The following is a 14,640-nucleotide window of genomic DNA, read 5'->3' as shown; positions in this document are numbered from 1 at the left end:
TATTGAACCTTCATTATATCTTGTAAATATCTCTCTAATTCGTCACTTCCTTTGGGGTTTTTTTCATAGTTCTTCAACATACATAACTTTTAAACTTTTTTGTAGTCCAAGTTTCAAGAGCATTTTACCATCAATGGAATAATTAAACAGACTTTCCCCACTCACATGATTTTCATCTAGCACTTCTACAGTTTGACTTTCATATTTTTGTTATCTCTGCAATTTATTTTACTTTAGGTGCATGTTAAGACGAATTACCTTCCCTGCTAATTATTGAACAGTTGTCTTAATACCATTTAACAACTAGCCCATACTTTCCCTATTGATTTTTTTTCCTATTGATTTTAAATAATATGCTTTTATTCAATTTGGCTTTTGGTTCCAGTGACCTAGCAGACTGAGTTAATGGTGATACTCCCCTCACTCCTCCTGCTGAGGAACATCTACAAATTTTAGCAACAACAACAGAAAAAATTAATCTAGAAAGAAAGAATGGGAAATTCCCAGGTCTTGGAAATTGGGAGGGGAAAACCACAGCCAGAAACTATTTCATAACTGAAGACCCCCAGCAAAAGGGCAGGATCCTCAGTGGAGAGGTCTTAGCTGACAGCTAAAAATAGAAACCTTGTTTTAGACAGCTAAAAACAGGACAAAATGATCTACCGCAGGGGAGAATAGGCATAGTCTGAAACTGAGCTCATAGCACATTTGAAAGAGACTATACACCAAGTGTGCTTTAAATTGTTAAAAGGAAAAAAAAGACACCATAAGAAGATAAAAACACCTTTTGAAAGAGGCAGATCGAAGAAAAACAAAGATCTAAGAATGAAGAACATTAAGTTAAATTTTCAGTGGGTGAGTTAAAGAGCAGATTAGATGCAGTTAAAGAAATGTTCATGAACTTAAAGACAGAACTGAGGAAATGCTGAATGCAGTTTATAGAGAGAAAAAGAAAAACCCAAAATAGAAGCAAATAGGATAGAGTGAGGAGGTCTGACATATGTGCTAAAAGAAGAGAGATTGTGAGGAAAATGAGGGAGAGATCATATTCCACATGATAATGTCAGAATATTCCAGGAGTGATGAAAGACACCACTCCTCAGATTGAAAAAGTGTATTAACGCCAAGAAGGGTGTATGACAGTAATCTACACTTAGATATAGATACTAAATATGTAATGCTAAACACAACAAAAATTATTTAAAGCAACCAGATGGAAAAACAGTGCTCTTAGAAAAACAGTGCTCTTAGCGCGTTACACATTAGCTTTTTTTGTGCGGGGTGGCGGGGGGGGGGGGGGGGGGGAGGGGGTGTACCATGCAGCATGTGGAATCTTAGTTCCCCGACCAGGGATCAAACCCATACCCCCTGCATTGGAAGCATGGAGTCTTAACCTCTGCACCACCAGGGAAGTCCCCTACACTTAGCTCTTTAACTCTTCAAAACAGCACTCGGCATTATCATGATCCACATTTTAAGGGTGGAAAATCAAGACACAGAAAAGCAGCACATCTTTCTTACTTCACATTCCTTCAGTAATTTTTGCTACAGTGACGGCCCCTGAAGAATCATACTTTCCCCTGATGGTAACCTTTTGTGAGGGGACTTTGCTGCTCTCCCTTCAAGAGGACACACTTGCCACAAGGGAGAATCTGAGTCTATTTTCCCAACCTTGACTGTGGTCTGGTCTTGAGACTTGCTTTGACCAATGGAATGCAGCTGAGATGATGTTGTGTGGCTTTCAAAGCCAGACATTAAGAAGCCTTATAGCTTCTACTTTTGCTATCTTAGATTGCTTCTGCCATCTTGTCAAGAAACTCAATGTGGACTCCTGGTGGAAGAGAATTGAGATGACCTACCTGGCAACCCTGATAGCTCAGATGGTTAAAGAATCCGCCTGTAATGCAGGAGACCCCAGTTTGACTCCTTGGTTGGGAAGATCCCTTGGAGAAGGGATAGGCTACCCACTCCGGTATCCAGGGGCTTTCCTGGTGACTGAGATGATAAAGAATCTGCCTGCAATGTGGGAGACCTGGGTTCGATCCCTGCGTTGGGAAGATCCCCTGGTGGACGGCATGGCAACCCACTCCAGTATTCTTGCCTGGAGAACCCCCATGGACAAAGGAGTCTGGCGGGCTACAGGCCATGGGGTCACAGAGAGTCGGCCATGATTGAGCACTAAGCACACACCTAGCAGCCAGACTAACTGCCAGGCTTTTACGTGAGGCCACACTAAACCCTTTACCCTGCTCAACCCCAAATGAGAATGGGCACATGAACGACTCTAGGCAGGGCTAGCAGAAGAACTTACAGCTGAATCCAACTCATACAGCAAAACTGTGAGCAGTAAATACCTGGGCACAGAATTACGCAATGATTAATGGCAGGGCTGGGGTGTGGGCCTAGTCAGCCCAGAACTGCAGGTCATATGCTTTGACCACAATCCCACACATGCCGCAAAGAAATAACAAAAACTGTCAACAACCATAAAGGCCAAAGACAATGCAATAATAAATATATTCCAGATGACGAAAGAAAATATTTGTCAACTGAAACTGTCTTTCAGCTAAACTTTCAAGAGTGAAAGCAAAATATAGATATTTCAGGGATTTCCCTGGTGATCCAGTGACTAAGACTCCTCCCTCCCAATGTAGGGGGCTGGGGTTCAATCCCTGATCAGGGAACTAGATCCTATATGCCGCAACTAAAGATTCCACGTGCTGCAGTGAAGATTGAAAATCCTGCGTGCTGCAACCAAGACCCAGTGCAACCAAATAAAAATTTTTTTTAAGAAATTTCAGACAAAGACTAAGAAACTTTACCACTCACAGAGTTTTGCTTAAAGAATTAATAAGGGATTACCTAAGGAGGAAAGAGCTCGAGTCCTGTATCAGGTATGTGATGAGTGATGAGCAAAGATATTAAAATGTGGATAAAGTCTAAAGAAGAGTTGACTGTGAAAATCAACAATAATAATGACAAATGTAGGCTCAAAACAAGATGGAACCAAAATACTAGGCAATCATACCTGGAGATTGGAAGGTATGGTTGGAGTTAAATCACTCTAAGACTCTGTACTGTCTAGGAGGAGGGTGGAGAATATTGATTTAGATTATGTTAAGTCAATTATGTATGATAGAAATTTAAAGATGACATCCAAAAGGCAGAAATGCAATGTATAACTTTTAAGCTGACAGAAGGAAAAGGAAATAAAATGCAATCAGTCCAATAGAAAGCAAAAAAGAAGAGGGAGGGAAGAAAGCTATTGACTTTTTTGTATGTTTATCTTAATAACGGACTACTTTTGTAGAACTCTCCTATATATCTAATAGTTTTTCATTTGCTTCCCTTGGGTTTTCAAGAAGGTGATTATCCACAAATAAGGATAGTTTTGTGTTCTTTTTAGTGGTTGTCCTTTAGTTTATGTTTCTTGTCTTATTGCATTGTCTAGAACTTTCAGAGCCATGTAAAATTATAGAAGCATTATTAAGCATCCTTGCCTTACTCTGGACATGGCTCAGAATGCGTCCAGTATTTTACCATTAAATAAGGTATTGGCTTTTGGCTTGAGACAGATATTCTTTGTCATGTCATTGAATTAGTCAAGATAAGTAGATTATGCCACAGCAACAAATAATCTCAAAATATGACGGCTTGAGAGAAGTTTATTTCTTGTTCATATTAAGTTGGCTGTGTTTCGGGTAGTTCTCCAGGGCAGCTGTGATTGGTTCAGCATTGCGCCTCCACATCACCAAATGCTCCTGTACTTACTGAAGCAAGGAATATAGAATTGGAGAGTCTTGTACTGGCAATTCATAGTGTTCTTGATACTTTTCATGGGGTTCTTGCTGTAAGAATGCTGGAGTGGTTTACCATACCCTCCTCCAGATTTTATTTTTCTTGGGCTCCAGAATCACTGCAGATGGTGACTGCATTCATGAAATTAAAAGATGCTTGCTCTTTGGAAGGAAAGCTATGACAAACCTAGACAGAGTATTAAAAAGCAAAGACATCACTTTGCTGACAAAGGTCCACATAGTCAAAGCTATGGTTTATCCAGTAGTCATGGGTAGATGTGAGAGTTGGACCATAAAGTTGAACCCTGAAGAAATGATGCTTTCGAACTGTAGTGCTGGAGAAGACTTTTGAGGGTCCCTTGGACTGCAAGGAGATCAACTCAGTCAATCCTAAAAGAAATCAACCCTAATATTCTTTGAAAGGACTGATGCTGAAGCTGAAGCTCCAGTACTTTGGCCACCTGATGAGAAGAGCTGACTCATTGGATTAGACCCTGATGCTGGGAAATATTGAAGGTAAAAGGAGAAGAGGGCAGCGGAGGATGAGATGGTTAGAGAGCATCACCGAATCAATGGTTATGGATTTGAGCAAACTGGAGGAGGAAATGGCAACCCACTGCAGTATTCTTACCTGGAGAATCCCATGGACAGAGTAGGTGGGCTATGGTCAAGGGGTGGCAAAGAGTCGGACGCAACTTACGACGGAACAACAAGTACCAGCAATTAAGTGCTTCTACCCAGAAGTGACATACATTAGCTCACATAAACTGCCAAACCCAGTGGAAAGTGCAGTCCCAGCTTGGAAGGAGTACTGGAGAGACTGGCAAACACTACAGATGTCACCATACGCATATTAAGGAAACGTGCTTTTATTGCTAATTTTAGACTTGGGACCCTGAAAAACCTTAAGAGTCAACTTGAAAAGTCATTTAGCATTGGCTATGTGATGAGTAGCAGTGGAGGTCAGTATTAAAAAAAGTGAAATCAGGATTTCCCTGGTGGTCCAGTGGTTAAGAATCCACCTTGCAAGGCAGGGGATTTGCGTTTGATCCCAGGTCGGAGAACTAAGAATCCACATGCCACAGAGCAACTAAGTCTACACACTGCAACTACTGAAGCCCTTGAGCTCTGGACCTCGAGCCACAACTAGAAAGTCTGTTCTTGGCAACAAGGGATCCCACACATTGCAATGAGGATCCTGCGTGCCGCAACTGAGACCTGACGCGGTCAAATACAATGTTTTTAAAAGGTGAACTCATGCATTCACAGGCCCTGATGACTTCTGTCTCCACTGGAGCTGAGCTAACATGCTTTCCTCTTTAATTTCATAAGGCATCTTCCCCTTTTCTAAGCTCATTTAGCAGATTTCTGTTTCTCCCTGCCCCTGAGTCTCAACCAGGATAATCTGCTGGTGTTTGAATTAGGATCTTTATCATATTCCTAAGCAAGGCTGGTCTATGGTTTTGTGCTGTCTGCCAACTCTTCATTTTTAGGTTGTGCTATATTCTTAAGATGTCCTCAGTTGCTAAGTCGAGTCCGACTCTTTGCGACCCATGGACTGTAGCCCACCAGGTTCGAACTTTGTCCTTGGGATTTCCTAGGCAAGAATACTGGAGTGGGTTGCCCTTTCCTTCTCCAACATTCTTAAGATAGTTAGGGAAGTTTTCCATCTTTTCTGTATCCTGAAACAGAATGTTTGAAATGTTTGAATATTTGCCAGTGAAAGAAACTAACACTTCTTGAGGAAGTACCTCTTTACCTACCATTTCAATTTACTTTATTAGGTTTTTTGGTTTTCTCCTACTTGTTGAATCGATTTTGATTATATTGTATTTTCTTATTAAAAATATCTGCTTTTTCTAATTTTTAAATTTATTATCATAAGGTTTTACTTAGTATAATTTAATTTAAAAATTTTTGTTCCAATTGTGCATTCATTTCTCTCTGCTTATTATCATTGGATCTGCCAGAAGTTTTCCTAATCTATTAGACTTTCCAAAAAAGTCATCGATTTATCTTTTATTTCTATTTTTCTTCTCTAATTCATTAAATACTGCTTTTTGCCTTTTTCACCTTCCACTTTTCCTTATTTAAAACAATTCACACCATTGAGCTATGAATTTTCTTCCTGGTTACATTTTAACCACCTTCCTGTATGTTTACATAGATATCTGGTATTTGTAGTGTTATTATTTTAAAATAGTTGTCACATAGGTTTTACTTAGAGTTATTTACAAAAGTGGTTTTTAATTTTCAAACAGTTGGCTTTTTCATTTAAACTTTTTGTTAATAAGTTCTAGCTTAATGGGAGCACTCTCAGAGCTATCTGAGATGCTGCTTCCTGGGCTGCAGTCCTCATTTTTTGGCTTCCCTGGTGGCTCAGAGGATGAAGCATCTGCCTGCAATGCAGGAGACCTGGGTTCGATCCCCGGGTTGGGAAGATCCCCTGGAGAAGGAAATGGCAACCCACTCTAGTATTCTTGCCTGGAGAATCCCACGGACAGAGGAGCCTGGCGGGCTACAGTCCACGGGGTCGCAAAGAGTCGGACACGACTGAGCGAATTCACTTCTAGCTTAACTGCACTGTGGTCAAAGAATGAGGCTTTCACTATATGTGCTTTGGGGATTATATTGAATTTTTCTTTATGGCCTAATATATGATCAATTTTCATAAATGTTTGATGGGCTCTGGCAAAGAAATGAGTATATTTTGTTGGGCACAAAGTTCAATTATTAAATCAACCTTATTAATTATATTATTCCAGTCCTGTACAAACATGGGAGGGGGAGAACATTATTTAACTATGTCAAAGACAGAAGTATGTTAAGTCTCCTCCAGGGGGTTTTATTTTGTTTGGGTGTTTTGTGTTTTTTTTCTTTTTGCCACGCCAAACGTTGGGTCGGATTTCGTGGACCAGGGATCAAAGACAAGCCCCCTGCAGTGGACGCGTGGAGTCTTCACCACCAGACCACCAGGGAAGTCCGCAGCAGTCTTTTTGGTTATCTTTCTATGTATCTAAGTTGTTCTTCCCCTGGTCAGGTCTAATCCTATATAGAATGTAAAAAATTCTGACAATCGGATCTTTATTATGACCTGTACTCTTTCGGTTCAAAGGATCTGTCCCATCTCATGCTTTTTGCTTGTGATTCTTGGTCCAATATGAATATTACCACCTCTGCTTCCCTTTGACTTGAACTAGTCTCATGGAACTGTGTCGACCTTTAATTTTCAACTGTTTCTCATCCTTTGGTTTTAAGTGTATTTCTTATTAGCACTATGTAGTTAAATTTCCATCTTGGTCTTTGTTTTATCCACCCCAAGAGTCTTTGGTATTTTACCAGGAAAAATCACGCATTTACATTCATTGTTAACATCGACCCCGTGGATCTCACCTCCATGGGAAAGCTGGCCTCTGCCTTTTTCTCTTTATTTCCTCAGCTGCTTCCTTTTGTTCTTGAATTTTGTTTTATGGACTTCGAATTTTTGCTTTAATCTTCTACTGTCTTTGGTTAGTAGCCATTTCATTTCTTTTTAAAACATCTGCATTGGAGTATAGTTGGTTTACAATGCTGTGTTAATTTCAGGTGTACAGCAGAGTGAATCAATTATTTTAGATTGTTTCCCCATATAGACCATTACAGAGCATTGAGTGGCATTCCCCGTGCTACACAGTAGGTCCTTATGCATTATCTGTTTTATATATAGCAGTGCCCGCATGTCACTATTTCATGTCTAATTGCACTCAAAGTTATCTTAATTGAAAAAGTCTTCTATTTGTAGCTGCCTAATCATTCGAGGTGGAGAAGGAAATGGCAACCCACTCCAGTGTTCTTGCCTGGAGAATCCCAGGGACGGGGGAGCCTGGTGGGCTGCCGTCTATGGGGTTGCACAGAGTTGGACACGACTGAAGTGACTTAGCAATCATTTGAGGAGAAACAGTGCCTCCTGAAACCCTCTTATTAAAGATGTCTCTCAGGTATGCCCCCCTGCTTTTGATCTACTTTTTCCACTCTATGATGTGCCATTTAAGAACAATTTTTGACATTTATATATAGTCTGGAAATGATATTGACAGTAAATCTTTAGACTCACTGCTTTTTAACTGGCTTTAGTACTAATACCCAGGCTTATTTAAGGCCTAGGGCTTGTCATTCTTGGAGTCCCAGCTGATGGGAATATACCTCTCAGTAATGAGTGTTCAGTAGTTCCCCCCAAAGCTCATAAACATGGCTCCTCTTCATTTAGTGTGACACAAGCTAAACCAGCCTGGGTTTGATCTTTTAGAAGTCATGCTCTTTCCTTCCTGGAGGCACATACAAGTTGTCATTATTTGTATGAATTGCGCTGTTTTTCCAGAACATGTCTCAGCAGAATCCTCGATTTATTTCCCCAGAACACAATGAGTCTTTCCAATCTGCATCTTCAGATCTTTTTGTTTCTTTTTAAAACACAGGTGAGTTTTCTTCATTATATTCTAAGTCATCTCTTATTCTAGCCTTTTCTTCAAACGTCTCAGCTGTGTGTTTGCTGTCTCCTCCTTATCACTTTCTCATGTTTTGTCATCTCTCAATTTCTGTCCCCCTTTAGGAAATGTCTCAAGGTGGACCTCTCCCCATCACTGGTAACATTTTCCTGCATTACAATGTCTGCTTTTTACGGTCTCCAGCGTGGACTTCAGGAGAAGGCAATGGCACCCCACTCCAGTGCTCTTGCTGGAAAATCCCATGGACGGAGGAGCCTGCTGGGCTGCAGTCCATGGGGTCGCTGAGGGTCGGACACGACTGAGCGACTTCACTTTCATGCCTTGGCGAAGGAAATGGCAACCCACTCCAGTGTTCTTGCCTGGAGAATCCCAGGGACGGGGGAGCCTGGTGGGCTGCCGTCTGTGGGGTCGCACAGGGTCGGACACGGCTGACTCCAACGCTTTGTTGTTGTTGTTCAGTCGCTAAGTCCTGACTCTTTGTGACCCCATGGACTGCAGCACGCCAGTATCCTCTGTCGTCCACTATCTCCCAGAGTTTGTTCAAATTTATGTCCATTGAGTTGGTGATGCTATCTAACCATCTCATGCTCTGCCGCCCACTTCTCTTCTTGCCTTCAATCTTTCCCAGCATTAGGGTCTTTTCCCATGAGTCGACTCTGCCTCATGAAGAATATTCAAAGGACTTCAACTTTGCTACCATGTTTTCTCTTTTCTTGCAATCCTTCTTAATTCCATCTTAGTTTCCTAGCGCCGCTATACCAAACTGCCACAGCTGGGTGACTTACAACAGAAATGTGTTCTCTCATAGCTCTGGAGGCCAGAAGTCTGAAGTCCAGGTGATGGCAGGGTTGGTTTCTTCTGGAAGCTCCGAGAGTAAATCTGTTCCTTGCCCCTCTCTTGGCTTATGGCATTCCTTGGCTTGTAGCTGCATCACTCCAATCTCTGCCTTCACCTTCACCCAGCCTCCTCCTGTTTCTTTCCTGTCTGTGTCTTCTCTCTCTTTATAAATAATTTTTATTATTTTTTGGCTGTACCGTGCAGCACGAGGGGTCTCTTCTTTCCCCAACCAGAGATCTAACGGGCACCCTTGCAGTAGAAGCATGCGGTCTTAACCCCTGGACTGCCAGGAAAGTCCCCAGGCTTGCTTTTCACATCTTTCAGGGCTGCCCTGTGCTTTCTGCCTCCTTATTTGCAGAGCAGGTCTTTCCAGTAAAATGGCCACATGGTTTCCTGACGTCTTCCTCTGGTTCCTTTAGGAAACTGCTGTCAATTGCCTGATCTCCAGTGTTTCAGAATGCCAGTTCCCTTCCATGCTCAGAAGTGGTTTTTCACAGTCCATTGTGGTTGATGCTTTTGCCTCTGCATTGTCCCTCAAACACAGAAACATTCATCCATACTCCACAATTAGAAGTAGACAGGATGTGTAAATTGCCTCTGGCCTCGTCCTCTTACTACTTGTTTGATGGTTCCATCCCATTCTCAGTGTTTGGTCCAGGCAACAGAATCAAGTAGGCTTTGCTCAATCCGTGTCCCAGTTTCCAGCAGGCTCTGCCAACTGCAGCTCTGCTGAAAGAAGGCAGCCTTCACTGCAGCTTAGTTAAATGATTCTTGGATTTTCTGAACAGATGAAATAAGCAGAAGTCCCAGCATGCACTGCTACTGGGGAGTTCTCTATTTTTCTCCCTCCACCCAGCTCCCTACAATGATCATGTTTGCTTCCCAGAATACCTTGCACCACGAAAGCCCCCTGCCCTGCCCACTTTTTCTGAATGACCAGGGACATCAGTAGCATGTGGGAGAAGGACAACTGTCCAGTTTTCAGACTGGTGCAGATTCAGGTCTCTGAGTGGGAGCGACTGATGGAAAAGGTTCTGAGCACCTTCCTACCTTTGTCCCCAGTCTCTGTGTCTTCAGCTTTCTCTCCAACACTGCCCCCTGCTATTACCTTCAGCATGGCTCCTCCCAGATTCTGGCATGAGGTTGGCAGCTATTTCCCACAATGAGGGAGGTTTCATCTTTCTCTCTACCTTCATGGGTATTTAGTGAAAGAATAAGAATGACTATCAGGGTTTCTAGCTATATATTTTTTTAGATAGACTCCACAGGTTTTTAGTGCTTTTTTTTTTTTTTTTAAGCCTAAACTCACTCATTCATTCACGTTTATTTATTCCAAAAAAAACCCCCACCATACTGCATTCATGTCTTGGCTTCATAGTGGATGTCAGGGTAAATCAGTTAATAATCCAGGAGAGTTCTGTGGTGATGGAGGAACAGGGAAAAGGCCCAGACCCCCGCCCCTTCGTCCCTCTGCTGTGCAAAGCTGGCTTCTCCAGAAATCTCTCCATCTTGAAGGCCTTGTTCTTATGCTCCCAAATTAGCAGTCTGTGAAATCAGACACATTTCCTGAGAACCTACTTTTGCTCCAGGTAGCCTAGAGGAGAGGATGAAGAATCGTTAGAGGCCCTGCCCTCGCGGTGCATGGCTTCCCTCTCCCAGCTTTAGAGCCTGGTGCCTGTGTGTCTTCATGGTTTGTGATGATTATTTGATTAATCACCTGGCTAGATTCCTGTCAGACCGGTAGCTCTGTGAGGGCAGGGACAGGGTCTGCATCCTTGTTTGTTAGCAGAGCTAGGACTGGGTAGGGCTGCCTAAAGGAGAGGCCATCTGAGCTGGGCTCTGAAGGGGCAATAGGAGTTCAGTATAGATAAGGCGGTCAATCCCTCTAAGCAAGAAAGAGGGCTGAAATCTCTATCTCTGGGGTGTCCTCAGCCCAAACCCTCTTTGGCTTCGTTCTCACTGTGGTTTCTGCTGCTCCATGGAGAAAGATCCTCTCTGGATCTCTTTAGAGGCTGAACAGCCCCAGGTCTGGGCAGTGCTCAGAGAAGGATGAGGTCTGCAGGAAAGGCACGCCCAGGTCATCTAGGCCTAAAAGCTCAGGGGTGGGGATGCAAATAGACAGAAATGGGCGTCTGCCTCCTCTGGGCTCCTTCTCTTTAGCCTTTTTAAAAGCAGATATAAGCGATGCCTGTCCCACCGTGGCAGCCTCGGGTTGTCCTCACTTTCCAACAGGCACGTTCATGGCTAGGTCTCCTGGACCGAACCCAAAAGCCATTTGCTTCCGAGGCAAGATTTGAATCAGGCCCAGCTGGGTCTTCCCATCCTTGATTTGGCCGATCCTATTAATAATTAACGGTACAGTAATGAGAACTGCTTTTAATAGAATCTGCTGCCATCAGTGCATTCTGCTCACTCTTCACCAAGGGTTTCCCCCAAAAGGATTCACAGTCACATGACTGTTCTTCCTGCCACAGCACAGGAAAGCCCCCTGCCATAGTCCTTCCCTCCTTTCTTCTGGGCCTGAGCCCCTCCCCGCTGACCCGGAAGCCCCTCTTGCTTCTCTTACCATTTCCGGTCCCCTCCCTGAAGCCCCGCCCACCATCACTTAAAGGTGCCCAGTGGACTGAGGCCACGCTATCCACCCGGCCAAGCTTCATCTGTCACCGGGGCAAACTGGTCCCACAGGGCAGAGACAGGGACATCTGGAAGCCGCTGTGTGCCCATCTTGGGACATTCATGAGACCCACCTCACACAAACAGGAGCTGACGCTGGACCAAAAACTCAAAGCAAAGGCCAATAGGATGGGTGTGGAAGAAAGGAAACCTGGCCAGGCTGGATTAAGCCCTGGCTTGGCCACTGTTTATGGGACCCTGGAGAGTATTGTCTGCCCCTAGCCTCAGTTTATTCACCTGCAGAATGGGGATGAAGATGGACCCTGCTGCTGCTGCTGCGTCTCTTCAGTCGTGTCTGATGCTGTGCAACCCCATAGACGGCAGCCCACTAGGCTCCTCTGTCCCTGGGACTCTCCCGGCAAGAACACTGGAGCGGTTTGCCATTTTCTTCTCCAATGCATGAAAGTGAAAAGTGAAAGTAAAGTCGCTCAGCCATACCCAACTCTTACCCCACCCCAGAATGTTCTGAGGAAGAAGGGGAGTGAAGCAGAATTAAGGAAATCTCCATAATACCTGCTCCTGGAAAATACCCACAGTGTGCCCAAGGTTTAGCTATCATGATGCTTTTCACTGTGGCCTTGTTTATGATGTCACAACTTGGAAACCACCTCCATGTTCAATAATAGGGGGTTGGCTCAGATAAGTGTAAGCATATCCACAACTCGGGGCACTCAGCTGCCATTGGAAACCTTTGGGCCTCCTGGGATCCTGGGGAAATGCAGTTTCTGGGGCCCCTGGGCTGAGATCCTGTACTTCTTTTCTTTGCTTTTTTTTGGGGGGAGGGCATGCTGCATGGCTTGCAAGATCTGTTCTCTCACCGGGGATTGAACACGGGCCACAGGAGTGAAAGCCCAGAATCCTAACCACTAGGCCACCCGGGAACTTCCCTGAGACCCTGAACTTTTAACAGCTGCTGCTGGGGGTGGGGTGGGGAACTCTCTAGGTACCAGCAGGCAGAGGCCTTGGGCAGAGAAGTTTGAGTTCTGCTGGTAAGAGGAAGAACTAGGTTGCCAACCAGAATGTTCTGTGAGCCCCTTTCTGGGCTCCAAGCAGATCCTGTGCTACACACCTAATACAAAGAGTCTGGAGGCTGGAGGTTCAGGCACTCAAAGTTCTGTGGATGGGTGATGAATTATAGATCATTTAAAATTTTCTCTTTGGTTTATCTTAATTTCAAAATTATCCACAGTTTACATGTATTCCTTTTGTAAATGGGGGAAAATGTTATTTTCCTTAAAAAGAGAACAAATGTTCTCTTCCTTTCTCTACAACACAATCAGGGTAATATTCAGCCTGGAAAGACGGGGACTCTGAGGAGATGAGGATCAGCGTGGATTCTGGCCTCTTTCCAGAGCCTGCGTGCAGGGCTGTGGGCTGGCCCGAGCTGGCCGTGAGGCTCTGGTGCCCGGTACATCCCCCACACTAGGCCAGCTCTTTGCACCCAGGGTCCCTGTCGCCCACACCCCCAGGGAAGGAACCACTAAGAGGCACTGGTATCAGTGCCAGTGTGCAGCTGAGGGATCCAGAAGCTCTGGGAAGTAGAAGACCCACCTAGGGTCACCCAGCTCCCATTGCAGGTGGGGAGGGGCCTGCCAGAAGGTCATCTTTTGGCTACTAGTCAGGACAGCCTCGGGGCTTCCCAGGTGGCACAGTGGTAAAGAATAGTCTGCCTGTCAATCCAGGAGACACAAGAGAGGTGGGTTCAGTCCCTGGGTCAGGAGGATCCCCTGGAGTAGGAAGTAGCAAGCCACTCCAGTATTCTTGCCTGGAAAATTCCATGGACAGAGGAACCTGGAGGTTCCTACAGTCCATGGGGTCGCGAGGAGTTGAACATGACTGAGCGTACACATACACACACACACTCACACACACACAGGGCAGCCTCACCAGAAAAGCAGGTGATGAAGAGCTTTGAAAATTAGCTGGAGTTTTTATATCCTGGGGGAAGCAATGGAGAGCCATTGAGTGTTCTAAGTGAAGATGAAATGATCCAAGTTGTGGGCAGCCTGGAGCAGAGAGCTGTAGTGACAGGTGCCCCAGATCCAGGCCAGGAGGAGGTGATTACAACCAGCCTGCCTGGATGATACAGAACGAAGACAACAATGTTAGTTAACGTATAGTGAACTCCTATGACGTCCAAGGATACGATTAACGCTGTTCACTTAATCCTTGCATCTACCCTGGGATGGTCGTGCAGTGGCTCTCTCCATCTCTGCGGATGGAGAACTGAGGCTCAGCGCCACGAGGAGGCGCAGGTCACGCGACTTCAATGTGGATGCCCGTAGCACAATGCCACCCCACCCAGAGAAGAGGGAAAGGAAGGAAAGGGAAAGGAAGATGGCTCCCAGGGGAGGGGTGGGGTGTGTGGATGGAGCTGGAGTGGAACGGGGTGGCATCAAGCCATCCTTCTACCAGTACAGGTGACCCCACCTCCCAAGCTGGAGGCAAGCTGGAGGTTTAGAGATAAACAAGATGCACAGCCCCTTCCTGCATGGCCTACTGTGGGTGACAGACACGTAGACAGACCACGGCATGGGCGTCAGGGGCACCTCCCTGGAGAAGAGGAAGCCTGGGCTGAGTCCTAAGGAATGAAAAGTTGGTCCGATGACCCAGGAGAAAATTCCAGTCCTCCGAACAGCGTGTACAAGGGCACAGAGGCTGGAAGAGAGCTGGTCTGTCTGGAGCAGAGGTGGGGGTGGGGAGCCGAAAGGCTGCAGGGGTGAGCAGGAACCAGGTCCCCAGAGTCTTCAAAGCCAAGGAGACGAGCCAATTTTGGGCCATCAGAGTTGCTGGGTCATGGTGAGCTGGCGTGACGCTTCACTAGACCCACAGGGGACTTTGTGGAGAGT

General features: G+C 45.0%; 1 long non-coding RNA gene across 4 annotated transcripts in view; it reads right to left on the bottom strand.

Annotated features, from left to right (window-relative positions):
• Positions 1 to 6,335: 6,335 nt before the first annotated feature.
• The window catches only part of LOC139185860 (uncharacterized), a 40,902-nt gene continuing 32,597 nt past the window's right edge, over positions 6,336 to 14,640 (bottom strand). For 2 of the 4 annotated variants that reach the window (XR_011569462.1, XR_011569459.1), the window contains exons 4-5: positions 12,029 to 13,867; positions 6,336 to 10,712 (exon numbers count right to left, since the gene is read on the bottom strand). This is a non-coding gene — a long non-coding RNA (uncharacterized lncRNA). The remainder of the gene's footprint in view (positions 10,713 to 12,028; positions 13,868 to 14,640) is intronic. The other 2 variants (XR_011569460.1, XR_011569461.1) reach the window with 2 other exon arrangements.

Source organism: Bos indicus, chromosome 11, assembly GCF_029378745.1.
Source record: "Bos indicus isolate NIAB-ARS_2022 breed Sahiwal x Tharparkar chromosome 11, NIAB-ARS_B.indTharparkar_mat_pri_1.0, whole genome shotgun sequence".
NCBI classification, from domain to species: domain Eukaryota; kingdom Metazoa; phylum Chordata; class Mammalia; order Artiodactyla; family Bovidae; genus Bos; species Bos indicus.
Note: the sequence above shows the minus strand (reverse complement) of the source record. Positions and strands in the feature narration are given on the sequence as shown.